General features: G+C 46.8%; 1 pseudogene; it reads left to right on the forward strand.

Annotated features, from left to right (window-relative positions):
* The window catches only part of LOC135565130 (UPF0606 protein KIAA1549L-like), a 38,050-nt pseudogene extending 35,715 nt beyond the window's left edge, over window positions 1-2,335 (forward strand).
* Window positions 2,336-16,932: the final 14,597 nt, after the last annotated feature.

Raw genomic sequence — 16,932 nt, forward strand, 5'->3', positions numbered from 1 at the left:
TCTCTCCATCTCCCTCTCTCCATCTCCTGTCCCCTCTCTCTATCTCTCTCCCTCTCTCTCTATCTCCTCTCTCCATCTCCCTGTCCCCTCTCTCTATCTCTCTCCCCTCTCTCTATCTCCCTCTCTCCATCTCCCTGTCCCCTCTCTCTATCTCTCTCCCTCTCTCTATCTCCCTCTCTCCATCTCCCTGTCCCCTCTCTCTATCTCTCTCCCTCTCTCTATCTCCCTCTCTCCATCTCCCTGTCCCCTCTCTCTATCTCTCTCCCTCTCTCCATCTCCCTGTCCCTGTCCCCTCTCTCTATCTCTCTCCCTCTCTCTATCTCCCTCTCTCCATCTCCCTGTCCCTGTCCCCTCTCTCTATCTCTCTCCCTCTCTCTATCTCCCTCTCTCCATCTCCCTCTCTCCATCTCCCTGTCCTCTCTCTCTATCTCTCTCCCTCTCTCTATCTCCCTCTCTCCATCTCCCTGTCCTCTCTCTCTATCTCTCTCCCTCTCTCCATCTCCCTCTCTCCATCTCCATCTCCCTGTCCCCTCTCTCTATCTCTCTCCCTCTCTCTATCTCTCTCCCTCTCTCCATCTCCCTGTCCCCTCTCTCTATCTCTCTCCTCTCTCCATCTCCCTCTCTCCAACTCCCTGTCCTCTCTCTATCTCTCTCCCTCTCTCTCTCCCTCTCTCCATCTCCCCTCTCTCCATCTCCCTCTCTCCATCTCCCTGTCCTCTCTCTATCTCTCTCCCTCTCTCCATCTCCCTCTCTCCATCTCCCTCTCTCCATCTCCCTCTCTCCATCTCCCTGTCCCCTCTCTCTATCTCTCTCCCTCTCTCCATCTCCCTCTCTCCATCTCCCTGTCCTCTCTCTCTATCTCTCTCCCTCTCTCTATCTCCCTCTCTCCCTGTCCCTGTCCCCTCTCTCTATCTCTCTCCCTCTCTCCATCTCCCTCTCTCCATCTCCCTGTCCTCTCTCTCTATCTCTCTCCCTCTCTCCATCTCCCTCTCTCCATCTCCCTCTCTCCATCTCCCTGTCCCCTCTCTCTATCTCTCTCCCTCTCTCCATCTCCATCTCTCCATCTCCCTGTCCTCTCTCTCTATCTCTCTCCCTCTCTCCATCTCCCTCTCTCCATCTCCCTCTCTCCATCTCCCTGTCCCCTCTCTCTATCTCTCTCCCTCTCTCCATCTCCCTCTCTCCATCTCCCTCTCTCCACCTCCCTGTCCTCTCTCTCTATCTCTCTCCCTCTCTCTATCTCCCTCTCTCCATCTCCCTGTCCCCTCTCTCTATCTCTCTCCCTCTCTCCATCTCCCTCTCTCCATCTCCCTGTCCTCTCTCTCTATCTCTCTCCCTCTCTCCATCTCCCTCTCTCCATCTCCCTCTCTCCATCTCCCTCTCTCCATCTCCCTGTCCTCTCTCTCTATCTCTCTCCCTCTCTCTATCTCCCTCTCTCCATCTCCCTCTCTCCATCTCCCTGTCCTCTCTCTCTATCTCTCTCCCTCTCTCTATCTCCCTCTCTCCATCTCCCTGTCCCCTCTCTCTATCTCTCTCCCTCTCTCCATCTCCCTCTCTCCATCTCCCTCTCTCCATCTCCCTGTCCTCTCTCTCTATCTCTCTCCCCTCTCTCCATCTCCCTCTCTCCATCTCCCTCTCCATCTCCCTGTCCTCTCTCTCTATCTCTCTCCTCTCTCTATCTCCCTCTCTCCATCTCCCTGTCCCTCTCTCTATCTCTCTCCCTCTCTCCATCTCCCTCTCTCCATCTCCCTCTCTCCATCTCCCTGTCCTCTCTCTCTATCTCTCTCCCTCTATCTCTCTCCCTCTCTCCATCTCCCTCTCTCCATCTCCCTCTCTCCATCTCCCTGTCCTCTCTCTCTATATCTCTCCCTCTCTCCATCTCCCTCTCTCCATCTCCCTCTCTCCATCTCCCTGTCCTCTCTCTCTATCTCTCTCCCTCTCTCTATCTCCCTCTCTCCATCTCCCTGTCCCCTCTCTCTATCTCTCTCCCTCTCTCCATCTCCCTCTCTCCATCTCCCTCTCTCCATCTCCCTGTCCTCTCTCTCTATCTCTCTCCCTCTCTCTATCTCCCTCTCTCCATCTCCCTGTCCTCTAGATGCTGAGTGTTTCTCAGTCAGTGGGTTCTCCTGCTGTGTCTCTGGTCTACATGGTGAGGAACGGGACCGCCCCTCTCAACGGCACCGCCGCCTCTAACCTCCTGGGTCAGCTGACCGCCGAGATGGTCGGCTACTTCCTGTTCTACCCACCGCTGGTCATTGCTGAACGTAAGTGTCCTAGTGCCTCCTCGATGCCCTCCATCCTCATGATCCACATCAAGTGTTCTCAGAAACAGATCTAGAATCAGGTTACCCCCCAATCCTAACCGTTACCTTTATTGGGATTGAAATACAAAACTGACCTGAGATCAGAGTCTACGTGCCAACTTCATACTACTCCCTAGACACCCCTGTGGGTTTCATATAGCCTGCATGACACACTTCTGTCTGGGTATTTATAGCAGTGAGTAGCATGGGTCTCTTCAGAAGAAGGACTGAGGTACTGGAAGGACTTGTATAGAATAACAAGGACGAGTGACGTTCTCCAGCCCTTTGAGTAACTGGATGTTTGTGACTGTTGCTCAGCCAGGTTCGTGACTGTTGCCCTTTACAACAATGCATTTTTTTAAATGATTGAGTCACTGTACTGTAAGCTCTGGATGCTAAGGTAGACCTAGCCTCCTCCTCCTCATCTGTAAGCTCTGGATGCTAAGGTACAGCTAACCCCCTGCCTCCCCCTCCTCCTCCTCCTCCTCTGTAAGCTCTGGATGCTAAGGTACAGCTAACCCCCTGCCTCCCCCTCCTCCTCCTCCTCCTCCTCTGTAAGCTCTGGATGCTAAGATACAGCTAAACCCCTGCCTCCCCCTCATCCTCTGTAAACTCTGGATGCTAAGGTACAGCTAAACCCCTGCCTCCCCCTCCTCTGTAAGCTCTGGATGCTAAGGTACAGCTAGCCTCCTCCTCCTCCTCTGTAAGCTCTGGATGCTAAGGTACAGCTAACCCCCTGCCTCCCCCTCCTCTGTAAGCTCTGGATGCTAAGGTACAGCTAGCCTCCTCCTCCTCCTCTGTAAGCTCTGGATGCTAAGGTACAGCTAGCCTCCTCCTCCTCCTCTGTAAGCTCTGGATGCTAAGGTACAGCTAGCCTCCTCCTCCTCCTCTGTAAGCTCTGGATGCTAAGGTACAGCTAACCCCCTGCCTCCCCCTCCTCCTCTGTAAGCTCTGGATGCTAAGGTACAACTAGCCTCCTCCTCCTCCTCCTCCTCTGTAAGCTCTGGATGCTAAGGTACAGCTAACCCCCTGCCTCCCCCTCCTCCTCTGTAAGCTCTGGATGCTAAGGTACAGCTAACCCCCTGCCTCCCCCTCCTCCTCTGTAAGCTCTGGATGCTAAGGTACAGCTAACCCCCTGCCTCCTCCTCCTCCTCTGTAAGCTCTGGATGCTAAGGTACAGCTAGCCTCCTCCTCCTCCTCCTCCTCTGTAAGCTCTGGATGCTAAGGTACAGCTAGCCTCCTCCTCCTCCTTTGTAAGCTATGGATGCTAAGGTACAGCTAGCCTCCTCCTCCTCCTCTGTAAGCTCTGGATGCTAAGGTACAGCTAACCCCCTGCCTCCCAGCTAACCCCTGCCTCCTCCTCCTCCTCTGTAAGCTCTGGATGCTAAGGTACAGCTAACCCCTCCTCCTCCTCCTCCTCTGTAAGCTCTGGATGCTAAGGTACAGCTAGCCTCCTCCTCCTCCTCCTCCTAGCCTCCTCCTCCTCCTTGTAAGCTCTGGATGCTAAGGTACAGCTAGCCTCCTCCTCCTCCTCTGTAAGCTATGGATGCTAAGGTACAGCTAGCCTCCTCCTCCTCCTCTGTAAGCTATGGATGCTAAGGTACAGCTAGCCGCCTCCTCCTCCTCCTCCTCTGTAAGCTCTGGATGCTAAGGTACAGCTAGCCTCCTCCTCCTCCTCCTCCTCTGGATGCTAAGCCTCCTCCTCCTCTGGCTATGCTAAGGTACAGCTAGCCTCCTCCTCCTCCTCTGTAAGCTCTGGATGCTAAGGTACAGCTAGCCTCCTCCTCCTCCTCCTGGATGCTAAGGTACAGCTCTCCTCCTCCTCCTCCTCCTCTGTAAGCTCTGGATGCTAAGGTACAGCTAGCCTCCTCCTCCTCCTCTGTAAGCTCTGGATGCTAAGGTACAGCTAGCCTCCTCCTCCTCCTCCTCCTCTGTAAGCTCTGGATGCTAAGGTACAGCTAGCCTCCTCCTCCTCCTCTGTAAGCTCTGGATGCTAAGGTACAGCTAGCCTCCTCCTCCTCCTCTGTAAGCTCTGGATGCTAAGGTACAGCTAGCCTCCTCCTCCTCCTCTGTAAGCTCTGGATGCTAAGGTCTGTAAGCTCTGGATGCTAAGGTACAGCTAGCCTCCTCCTCCTCCTCTGTAAGCTCTGGATGCTAAGGTACAGCTAGCCTCCTCCTCCTCCTCTGTAAGCTCTGGATGCTAAGGTACAGCTAACCCCCTGCCTCCCCCTCCTCTTCCTCCTCCTCTGTAAGCTCTGGATGCTAAGGTACAGCTAGCCGCCTCCTCCTCCTCCTCCTCTGTAAGCTCTGGATGCTAAGGTACAGCTAGCCTCCTCCTCCTCCTCTGTAAGCTCTGGATGCTAAGGTACAGCTAACCCCCTGCCTCCCCCTCCTCCTCCTCCTCCTCTGTATGCTCTGGATGCTAAGGTACAGCTAACCCCTGCCCTCCCCTCCTCCTCCTCCTCCTCTGTAAGCTCTGGACGCTAAGGTACAGCTAACCCCCTGCCTCCCCTCCTCCTCCTCCTCCTCTGTAAGCACTGGATGCTAAGGTACAGCTAACCCCCTGCCTCCCCTCCTCCTCCTCTGTAAGCTCTGAATGCTAAGGTACAGCTAACCCCCTGCCTCCTCCTCCTCTGTAAGCTCTGGATGCTAAGGTACAGCTAACCCCCTGCCTCCCCCTCCTCCTCCTCTGTAAGCTCTGAATGCTAAGGTACAGCTAGCCTCCTCCTCCTCCTCCTCCTCCTCTGTAAGCTCTGGATGCTAAGATACAGCTAACCTCCTCCTCCTCCTTCTCTTCCTCTGTAAGCTCTGGATGCTAAGGTACAGCTAGCCTCCTCCTCCTCCTCTGTAAGCTCTGGATGCTAAGGTACAGCTAGCCTCCTCCTCCTCTGTAAGCTCTGGATGCTAAGGTACAGCTAGCCTCCTCCTCCTCCTCTGTAAGCTCTGGATGCTAAGGTACAGCTAGCCTCCTCCTCCTCCTCCGCTGTAAGCTCTGGATGCTAAGGTACAGCTAGCCTCCTCCTCCTCCTCTGTAAGCTCTGGATGCTAAGGTACAGCTAACCCCCTGCCTCCTCCTCCTCCTCTGTAAGCTCTGGATGCTAAGGTACAGCTAACCTCCTCCTCCCCCTCCTCCTCCTCCTCTGTAAGCTCTGGATGCTAAGGTACAGCTAACCTCCTCCTCCCCCTCCCCTCCCCCCTCCTCCTCCTCTGTAAGCTCTGGATGCTAAGGTACAGCTAACCTCCTCCTCCCCCTCCTCTGTAAGCTCTGGATGCTAAGGTACAGCTAACCTCCTCCTCCTCCCCCTCCTCCCCTCCTCCTCCTCCTCTGTAAGCTCTGGATGCTAAGGTACAGCTAACCTCCTCCTCCCCCTCCTCCCCCTCCACCCCTCCTCCTCCTCCTCTGTAAGCTCTGGATGCTAAGGTACAGCTACCCCCCTGCCTCCTCATCCTCCTCTGTAAGGACAGGCCACATCTAACTAGGGGCTCCAGTGTTCCCTCCCTATAGCAGCTGTGTATGTTAAAGGACAAATGAGCAGTCACAGGGAAACGGTGTGAGTAAACAACGTTCCCAGTACACTCTTCTAGTCTACCGTCTGCCTGCTCCCTCCATTTGAACTGGGAGAACGAACAAACGAATGCACTCCGATCAGCACAGAGAGAAATGCCATTCTGAGACGCTGGTCCAAGACGTTCTCTGCATCACAGACAGTTTTCCAAACATCTGGGAAGAGCGGCACATACTTCTCCTCCGAAACTCACACCGGGGTCACCCCTCACCCTTGATCCATGACTACCCAGGATGCACTTGGGGTGACCCATGTGACCCTGTTTACGAGAGGGTTGCGCCACGGGGCTGTGCTCTGACATACAGTACATCTGCTAACATCATTACTGTATCATTAAGGGAAGGGCAGATGGCTGCTTGGTTTACATTGGACAGCATGGGCCAGACAAGAAGCATGAATGTTAATGAGTGTTGCGCTGACCCTCCACTTTGTGCTGTGAATAAATCAAGTGATGAGCATCATATCCTGTGGGCACAGAGAAGGGGGGGGGGGGGACAGTGTAGAATAGTGAGTAAAATAGCACAAGAGGAAGACTGAGGGGAGCGAGAAGCACAGAGTTGAAGACAGGAAAGAGAGAGATGAGAGATAGTTTGCCCTGTTGGTTTAGATTCAGCAGAGGGAACGAGAGAGATGAGAGAGTTTGCCTTGTTGGTTTAGATTCATCAGAGGGAAAGAGAGAGATGAGAGAGTTTGCCTTGTTGGTTTAGATTCATCAGAGGGAAAGAGAGAGATGAGAGAGTTTGCCTTGTTGGTTTAGATTCAGCAGAGGGAAAGAGAGAGATGAGAATTTGCCCTGTTGGTTTTGTACCTCTGCCATTCGTAATATTACAGTATTACAGTTTTATAGGGAGGTGAGGGAGGTCTCTGCCATTCGTAATATTACAGTTTTATAGGGAGGTGAGGGAGGTCTCTGCCATTCGTAATATTACAGTATTACAGTTTTATAGGGAGGTGAGGGAGGTCTCTGCTGTTCATAATATTACAGTATTACAGTTTTATAGGGAGGTGAGGGAGGTCTCTGCTGTTCATAATATTACAGTTTTATAGGGAGGTGAGGGAGGCCTCTGCTGTTCATAATATTACAGTTTTATAGGGAGGTGAGGGAGGCCTCTGCTGTTCATAATATTACAGTTTTATAGGGAGGTGAGGGAGGTCTCTGCTGTTCATAATATTACAGTTTTATAGGGAGGTGAGGGAGGTCTCTGCCATTTGTAATATTACAGTTTTATAGGGAGGTGAGGGAGGTCTCTGCCGTTCATAATATTACAGTTTTATAGGGAGTTGAGGGAGGCCTCTGCCATTCGTAATATTACAGTTTTATAGGGAGGTGAGGGAGGTCTCTGCCGTTCGTAATATTACAGTTTTATAGGGAGGTGAGGGAGGTCTCTGCCATTCGTAATATTACAGTATTACAGTTTTATAGGGAGGTGAAGAAGGTCTCTGCCATTTGTAATATTACAGTTTTATAGGGAGGTGAGGGAGGTCTCTGCCATTCGTAATATTACAGTTTTATAGGGAGGTGAGGGAGGTCTCTGCCATTCGTAATATTACAGTTTTATAGGGAGGTGAGGGAGGTCTCTGCTGTTCATAATATTACAGTTTTATAGGGAGGTGAGGGAGGTCTCTGCTGTTTGTAATATTACAGTATTACAGTATTATAGGGAGGTGAAGGAGGTCTCTGCCGTTCATAATATTACAGTTTTATAGGGAGTTGAGGGAGGCCTCTGCCATTCGTAATATTACAGTTTTATAGGGAGGTGAGGGAGGTTTCTGCCGTTCGTAATATTACAGTTTTATAGGGAGGTGAGGGAGGTCTCTGCCATTCGTAATATTACAGTTTTATAGGGAGGTGAGGGAGGTCTCTGCTGTTCATAATATTACAGTTTTATAGGGAGGTGAGGGAGGTCTCTGCTGTTTGTAATATTACAGTATTACAGTATTATAGGGAGGTGAAGGAGGTCTCTGCCGTTCATAATATTACAGTTTTATAGGGAGTTGAGGGAGGCCTCTGCCATTCGTAATATTACAGTTTTATAGGGAGGTGAGGGAGGTCTCTGCCGTTCGTAATATTACAGTTTTATAGGGAGGTGAGGGAGGTCTCTGCTGTTCATAATATTACAGTATTACAGTTTTTTAGGGAGGTGAGGGAGGTCTCTGCCCTTCGTAATATTACAGTTTTATAGGGAGGTGAGGGAGGTCTCTGCTGTTCATAATATTACAGTTTTATAGGGAGGTGAGGGAGGTCTCTGCTGTTTGTAATATTACAGTATTACAGTATTATAGGGAGGTGAAGGAGGTCTCTGCCGTTCATAATATTACAGTTTTATAGGGAGTTGAGGGAGGCCTCTGCCATTCGTAATATTACAGTTTTATAGGGAGGTGAGGGAGGTCTCTGCCATTCGTAATATTACAGTTTTATAGGGAGGTGAGGGAGGTCTCTGCCGTTCGTAATATTACAGTTTTATAGGGAGGTGAGGGAGGTCTCTGCTGTTCGTAATATTACAGTATTACAGTATTATAGGGAGGTGAAGGAGGTCTCTGCTGTTCATAATATTACAGTTTTATAGGGAGTTGAGGGAGGCCTCTGCCATTCGTAATATTACAGTTTTATAGGGAGGTGAGGGAGGTCTCTGCCGTTCGTAATATTACAGTTTTATAGGGAGGTGAGGGAGGTCTCTGCCATTCGTAATATTACAGTTTTATAGGGAGGTGAGGGAGGTCTCTGCCATTCGTAATATTACAGTTTTATAGGGAGGTGAAGAAGGTCTCTGCCATTTGTAATATTACAGTTTTATAGGGAGGTGAGGGAGGTCTCTGCCAATCGTAATATTACAGTTTTATAGGGAGGTGAGGGAGGTCTCTGCCATTCATAATATTACAGTTTTATAGGGAGGTGAGGGAGGTCTCTGCCATTCGTAATATTACAGTATTACAGTTTTATAGGGAGGTGAAGAAGGTCTCTGCCATTCGTAATATTACAGTTTTATAGGGAGGTGAAGAAGGTCTCTGCCATTCGTAATATTACAGTTTTATAGGGAGGTGAGGGAGGTCTCTGCCATTCGTAATATTACAGTTTTATAGGGAGGTGAGGGAGGTCTCTGCCATTCGGAATATTACAGTTTTATAGAGAGGTGAGGGAGGTCTCTGCCATTCGTAATATTACAGTTTTATAGGGAGGTGAGGGAGGTCTCTGCCATTCGTAATATTACAGTTTTATAGGGAGGTGAGGGAGGTCTCTGCCATTCGTAATATTACAGTTTTATAGGGAGGTGAGGGAGGTCTCTGCCATTCGTAATATTACAGTATTACAGTTTTATAGGGAGGTGAGGGAGGTCTCTGCCGTTCGTAATATTACAGTTTTATAGGGAGGTGAGGGAGGTCTCTGCCATTCGTAATATTACAGTATTACAGTTTTATAGGGAGGTGAGGGAGGTCTCTGCCGTTCGTAATATTACAGTTTTATAGGGAGGTGAGGGAGGTCTCTGCCATTCGTAATATTACAGTTTTATATGGAGGTGAGGGAGGTCTCTGCCATTCGTAATATTACAGTATTACAGTTTTATAGGGAGGTGAGGGAGGTCTCTGCCGTTCGTAATATTACAGTATTACAGTTTTTTAGGGAGGTGAGGGAGGTCTCTGCCCTTCGTAATATTACAGTTTTATAGGGAGGTGAGGGAGGTCTCTGCCCTTCGTAATATTACAGTTTTATAGGGAGGTGAGGGAGGTCTCTGCCGTTCGTAATATTACAGTATTACAGTTTTATAGGGAGGTGAGGGAGGTCTCTGCCATTCGTAATATTACAGTATTACAGTTTTATAGGGAGGTGAGGGAGGTCTCTGCCATTCGTAATATTACAGTATTACAGTTTTATAGGGAGGTGAGGGAGGTCTCTGCCATTCGTAATATTACAGTTTTATAGGGAGGTGAGGGAGGTCTCTGCCGTTCGTAATATTACAGTTTTACAGTTTTATAGGGAGGTGAGGGAGGTCTCTGCCATTCGTAATATTACAGTATTACAGTTTTATAGGGAGGTGAGAGAGGTCTCTGCCATTCGTAATATTACAGTATTACAGTTTTATAGGGAGGTGAGGGAGGTCTCTGCCATTCGTAATATTACAGTTTTACAGTTTTATAGGGAGGTGAGGGAGGTCTCTGCCATTCGTAATATTACAGTATTACAGTTTTATAGGGAGGTGAGGGAGGTCTCTGCCATTCGTAATATTACAGTTTTATAGGGAGGTGAGGGAGGTCTCTGCCCTTCGTAATATTACAGTACTACAGTTTTATAGGGAGGTGAGGGAGGTCTCTGCCGTTCGTAATATTACAGTATTACAGTTTTATAGGGAGGTGAGGGAGGTCTCTGCTGTTCATAATATTACAGTTTTATAGGGAGGTGAGGGAGGTCTCTGCTGTTCGTAATATTACAGTATTACAGTTTTATAGGGAGGTGAGGGAGGTCTCTGCCATTCGTAATATTACAGTTTTATAGGGAGGTGAGGGAGGTCTCTGCCATTCGTAATATTACAGTATTACAGTTTTATAGGGAGGTGAGGGAGGTCTCTGCCATTCGTAATATTACAGTATTACAGTTTTATAGGGAGGTGAGGGAGGTCTCTGCCATTCGTAATATTACAGTTTTATAGGGAGGTGAGGGAGGTCTCTGCCATTCGTAATATTACAGTTTTATAGGGAGGTGAGGGAGGTCTCTGCCATTCGTAATATTACAGTTTTATAGGGAGGTGAGGGAGGTCTCTGCCATTCGTAATATTACAGTTTTATAGGGAGGTGAGGGAGGTCTCTGCCCTTCGTAATATTACAGTACTACAGTTTTATAGGGAGGTGAGGGAGGTCTCTGCCGTTCATAATATTACAGTATTACAGTTTTATAGGGAGGTGAGGGAGGTCTCTGCTGTTCATAATATTACAGTTTTATAGGGAGGTGACGGAGGTCTCTGCTGTTCGTAATATTACAGTATTACAGTTTTATAGGGAGGTGAGGGAGGTCTCTGCCATTCGTAATATTACAGTTTTATAGGGAGGTGAGGGAGGTCTCTGCCATTCGTAATATTACAGTTTTATAGGGAGGTGAGGGAGGTCTCTGCCATTCGTAATATTACAGTATTACAGTTTTATAGGGAGGTGAGGGAGGTCTCTGCCGTTCGTAATATTACACTATTACAGTTTTATAGGGAGGTGAGGGAGGTCTCTGCCATTCGTAATATTACAGTTTTATAGGGAGGTGAGGGAGGTCTCTGCCATTCGTAATATTACAGTTTTATAGGGAGGTGAGGGAGGTCTCTGCCATTCGTAATATTACAGTTTTATAGGGAGGTGAGGGAGGTCTCTGCCATTCGTAATATTACAGTTTTATAGGGAGGTGAGGGAGGTCTCTGCCATTCGTAATATTACAGTTTTATAGGGAGGTGAGGGAGGTCTCTGCCGTTCGTAATATTACAGTTTTATAGGGAGGTGAGGGAGGTCTCTGCCGTTCGTAATATTACACTATTACAGTTTTATAGGGAGGTGAGGGAGGTCTCTGCCATTCGTAATATTACAGTTTTATAGGGAGGTGAGGGAGGTCTCTGCCATTCGTAATATTACAGTTTTATAGGGAGGTGAGGGAGGTCTCTGCCATTCGTAATATTACAGTTTTATAGGGAGGTGAGGGAGGTCTCTGCCATTCGTAATATTACAGTTTTATAGGGAGGTGAGGGAGGTCTCTGCCATTCGTAATATTACAGTTTTATAGGGAGGTGAGGGAGGTCTCTGCCGTTCGTAATATTACAGTTTTATAGGGAGGTGAGGGAGGTCTCTGCCATTCATAATATTACAGTTTTACAGTTTTATAGGGAGGTGAGGGGGGTCTCTGCCGTTCGTAATATTACAGTTTTATAGGGAGGTGAGGGAGGTCTCTGCCATTCGTAATATTACAGTATTACAGTTTTATAGGGAGGTGAGGGAGGTCTCTGCCGTTCGTAATATTACAGTATTACAGTTTTATAGGGAGGTGAGGGAGGTCTCTGCCATTCGTAATATTACAGTTTTATAGGGAGGTGAGGGAGGTCTCTGCCATTCGTAATATTACAGTTTTATAGGGAGGTGAGGGAGGTCTCTGCCATTCGTAATATTACAGTTTTATAGGGAGGTGAGGGAGGTCTCTGCCATTCGTAATATTACAGTATTACAGTTTTATAGGGAGGTGAGGGAGGTCTCTACCATTCGTAATATTACAGTTTTATAGGGAGGTGAGGGAGGTCTCTGCCATTCGTAATATTACAGTATTACAGTTTTATATGGAGGTGAGGGAGGTCTCTGCCATTCGTAATATTACAGTATTACAGTTTTATAGGGAGGTGAGGAAGGTCTCTGCCATTCGTAATATTACAGTATTACAGTTTTATAGGGAGGTGAGGGAGGTCTCTGCCATTCGTAATATTACAGTTTTATAGGGAGGTGAGGGAGGTCTCTGCCCTTCGTAATATTACAGTACTACAGTTTTATAGGGAGGTGAGGGAGGTCTCTGCCGTTCGTAATATTACAGTATTACAGTTTTATAGGGAGGTGAGGGAGGTCTCTGCCATTCGTAATATTACAGTTTTATAGGGAGGTGAGGGAGGTCTCTGCCATTCGTAATATTACAGTTTTATAGGGAGGTGAGGGAGGTCTCTGCCATTCGTAATATTACAGTATTACAGTTTTATAGGGAGGTGAGGGAGGTCTCTACCATTCGTAATATTACAGTTTTATAGGGAGGTGAGGGAGGTCTCTGCCATTCGTAATATTACAGTATTACAGTTTTATATGGAGGTGAGGGAGGTCTCTGCCATTCGTAATATTACAGTATTACAGTTTTATAGGGAGGTGAGGAAGGTCTCTGCCATTCGTAATATTACAGTATTACAGTTTTATAGGGAGGTGAGGGAGGTCTCTGCCATTCGTAATATTACAGTTTTATAGGGAGGTGAGGGAGGTCTCTGCCATTTGTAATATTACAGTTTTATAGGGAGGTGAGGGAGGTCTCTGCCATTCGTAATATTACAGTTTTATAGGGAGGTGAGGGAGGTCTCTGCCATTCGTAATATTACAGTTTTATAGGGAGGTGAGGGAGGTCTCTGCCATTCGTAATATTACAGTTTTATAGGGAGGTGAGGGAGGTCTCTGCCATTCGTAATATTACAGTATTACAGTTTTATAGGGAGGTGAGGGAGGTCTCTACCATTCGTAATATTACAGTTTTATAGGGAGGTGAGGGAGGTCTCTGCCATTCGTAATATTACAGTATTACAGTTTTATATGGAGGTGAGGGAGGTCTCTGCCATTCGTAATATTACAGTATTACAGTTTTATAGGGAGGTGAGGAAGGTCTCTGCCATTCGTAATATTACAGTTTTATATGGAGGTGAGGGAGGTCTCTGCCATTCGTAATATTACAGTATTACAGTTTTATAGGGAGGTGAGGAAGGTCTCTGCCATTCGTAATATTACAGTTTTATAGGGAGGTGAGGGAGGTCTCTGCCATTCGTAATATTACAGTTGTATAGGGAGGTGAGGGAGGTCTCTGCCATTCGTAATATTACAGCTTTATAGGGAGGTGAGGGAGGTCTCTGCCATTCGTAATATTACAGTTTTATAGGGAGGTGAGGGAGGTCTCTGCCATTCGTAATATTACAGTTTTATAGGGAGATGAGGGAGGTCTCTGCCATTCGTAATATTACAGTATTACAGTTTTATAGGGAGATGAGGGAGGTCTCTGCCATTCGTAATATTACAGTATTACAGTTTTATAGGGAGGTGAGGGAGGTCTCTGCCATTCGTAATATTACAGTTTTATAGGGAGGTGAGGGAGGTCTCTGCCATTCGTAATATTACAGTTTTATAGGGAGATGAGGGAGGTCTCTGCCATTCGTAATATTACAGTATTACAGTTTTATAGGGAGGTGAGGGAGGTCTCTGCCATTCGTAATATTACAGTTTTATAGGGAGGTGAGGGAGGTCTCTGCCCTTCGTAATATTACAGTACTACAGTTTTATAGGGAGGTGAGGGAGGTCTCTGCCGTTCGTAATATTACAGTATTACAGTTTTATAGGGAGGTGAGGGAGGTCTCTGCTGTTCATAATATTACAGTTTTATAGGGAGGTGAGGGAGGTCTCTGCTGTTCGTAATATTACAGTATTACAGTTTTATAGGGAGGTGAGGGAGGTCTCTGCCATTCGTAATATTACAGTTTTATAGGGAGGTGAGGGAGGTCTCTGCCATTCGTAATATTACAGTATTACAGTTTTATAGGGAGGTGAGGGAGGTCTCTGCCATTCGTAATATTACAGTATTACAGTTTTATAGGGAGGTGAGGGAGGTCTCTGCCATTCGTAATATTACAGTTTTATAGGGAGGTGAGGGAGGTCTCTGCCATTCGTAATATTACAGTTTTATAGGGAGGTGAGGGAGGTCTCTGCCATTCGTAATATTACAGTTTTATAGGGAGGTGAGGGAGGTCTCTGCCCTTCGTAATATTACAGTACTACAGTTTTATAGGGAGGTGAGGGAGGTCTCTGCCGTTCGTAATATTACAGTATTACAGTTTTATAGGGAGGTGAGGGAGGTCTCTGCTGTTCATAATATTACAGTTTTATAGGGAGGTGACGGAGGTCTCTGCTGTTCGTAATATTACAGTATTACAGTTTTATAGGGAGGTGAGGGAGGTCTCTGCCATTCGTAATATTACAGTTTTATAGGGAGGTGAGGGAGGTCTCTGCCATTCGTAATATTACAGTTTTATAGGGAGGTGAGGGAGGTCTCTGCCATTCGTAATATTACAGTATTACAGTTTTATAGGGAGGTGAGGGAGGTCTCTGCCGTTCGTAATATTACACTATTACAGTTTTATAGGGAGGTGAGGGAGGTCTCTGCCATTCGTAATATTACAGTTTTATAGGGAGGTGAGGGAGGTCTCTGCCATTCGTAATATTACAGTTTTATAGGGAGGTGAGGGAGGTCTCTGCCATTCGTAATATTACAGTTTTATAGGGAGGTGAGGGAGGTCTCTGCCATTCTGTAATATTACAGTTTTATAGGGAGGTGAGGGAGGTCTCTGCCATTCGTAATATTACAGTTTTTTTATAGGAGGTGAGGAGGTCTCTTTCGTAATATTACAGTTTTATAGGGGAGGTGAGGGAGGTCTCTGCCATTCGTAATATTACAGTATTACAGTTTTATAGGGAGGTGAGGGAGGTCTCTGCCATTCGTAATATTACAGTATTACAGTTTTATAGGAGGTGAGGGAGGTCTCTGCCATTCGTAATATTACAGTTTTATAGGGAGGTGAGGGAGGTCTCTGCCATTCATAATATTACAGTTTTACAGTTTTATAGGGAGGTGAGGGAGGTCTCTGCCGTTCGTAATATTACAGTTTTATAGGGAGGTGAGGGAGGTCTCTGCCATTCGTAATATTACAGTTTTACAGTTTTATAGGGAGGTGAGGGAGGTCTCTGCCATTCGTAATATTACAGTTTTATAGGGAGGTGAGGGAGGTCTCTGCCATTCGTAATAACAGTATTACAGTTTTATATGGAGGTGAGGGGAGGTCTCTGCCATTCGTAATATTACAGTATTACAGTTTTATAGGGAGGTGAGGAAGGTCTCTGCCATTCGTAATATTACAGTATTACAGTTTTATAGGGAGGTGAGGAGGTCTCTGCCATTCGTAATATTACAGTTTTATAGGGAGGTGAGGGGAGGTCTCTGCCATTTGTAATATTACAGTTTTATAGGGAGGTGAGGGAGGTCTCTGCCATTCGTATTACAGTTTTATAGGGAGGTGAGGGAGGTCTCTGCCATTCGTTTTTTTATAGGGAGGTGAGGGAGGTCTCTGCCATTCGTAATATTACAGTTTTATAGGGAGGTGAGGGAGGTCTCTGCCATTCGTAATATTACAGTATTACAGTTTTATAGGGAGTGAGGAGGTCTCTACCATTCGTAATATTAGTTTTATAGGGAGGTGAGGGAGGTCTCTGCCATTCGTAAGTATTACAGTTTTATAGGGAGGTGAGGGAGGTCTCTGCCATTCGTAATATTACAGTATTACAGTTTTATAGGGAGGTGAGGAAGGTCTCTGCCATTCGTAATATTACAGTTTTATATGGAGGTGAGGGAGGTCTCTGCCATTCGTAATATTACAGTATTACAGTTTTATAGGGAGGTGAGGAAGGTCTCTGCCATTCGTAATATTACAGTTTTATAGGGAGGTGAGGAGGTCTCTGCCATTCGTAATATTACAGTTGTATAGGGAGGTGAGGGAGGTCTCTGCCATTCGTAATATTACAGCTTTATAGGGAGGTGAGGGAGGTCTCTGCCATTCGTACAGTTTTATAGGGAGGTGAGGAGGTCTCTGCCATTCGTAATATTACAGTTTTATAGGGAGATGAGGGAGGTCTCTGCCATTCGTAATATTACAGTATTACAGTTTTATAGGGAGGTGAGGGAGGTCTCTACCATTTGTAATATTACAGTTTTATAGGGAGGTGAGGGAGGTCTCTGCCATTCGTAATATTACAGTATTACAGTTTTATATGGAGGTGAGGGAGGTCTCTGCCATTCGTAATATTACAGTATTACAGTTTTATAGGGAGGTGAGGAAGGTCTCTGCCATTCGTAATATTACAGTTTTATATGGAGGTGAGGGAGGTCTCTGCCATTAAAATATTACAGTATTACAGTTTTATAGGGAGGTGAGGAAGGTCTCTGCCATTCGTAATATTACAGTTTTATAGGGAGGTGAGGGAGGTCTCTGCCATTCGTAATATTACAGTTGTATAGAGAGGTGAGGGAGGTCTCTGCCATTCGTAATATTACAGCTTTATAGGGAGGTGAGGGAGGTCTCTGCCATTCATTAATATTACAGTTTTATAGGGAGGTGAGGGGAGGTCTCTGCCATTCGTAATATTACAGTTTTATAGGGAGATGAGGGAGGTCTCTGCCATTCGTAATATTACAGTATTACAGTTTTTATAGGGAGATGAGGGAGGTCTCTGCCATTCGTAATATTTGCAGTATTACAGTTTTATAGGGA

This window comes from Oncorhynchus nerka, linkage group LG27 (genome assembly GCF_034236695.1).
Source record: "Oncorhynchus nerka isolate Pitt River linkage group LG27, Oner_Uvic_2.0, whole genome shotgun sequence".
In the NCBI taxonomy this organism is placed as follows: domain Eukaryota; kingdom Metazoa; phylum Chordata; class Actinopteri; order Salmoniformes; family Salmonidae; genus Oncorhynchus; species Oncorhynchus nerka.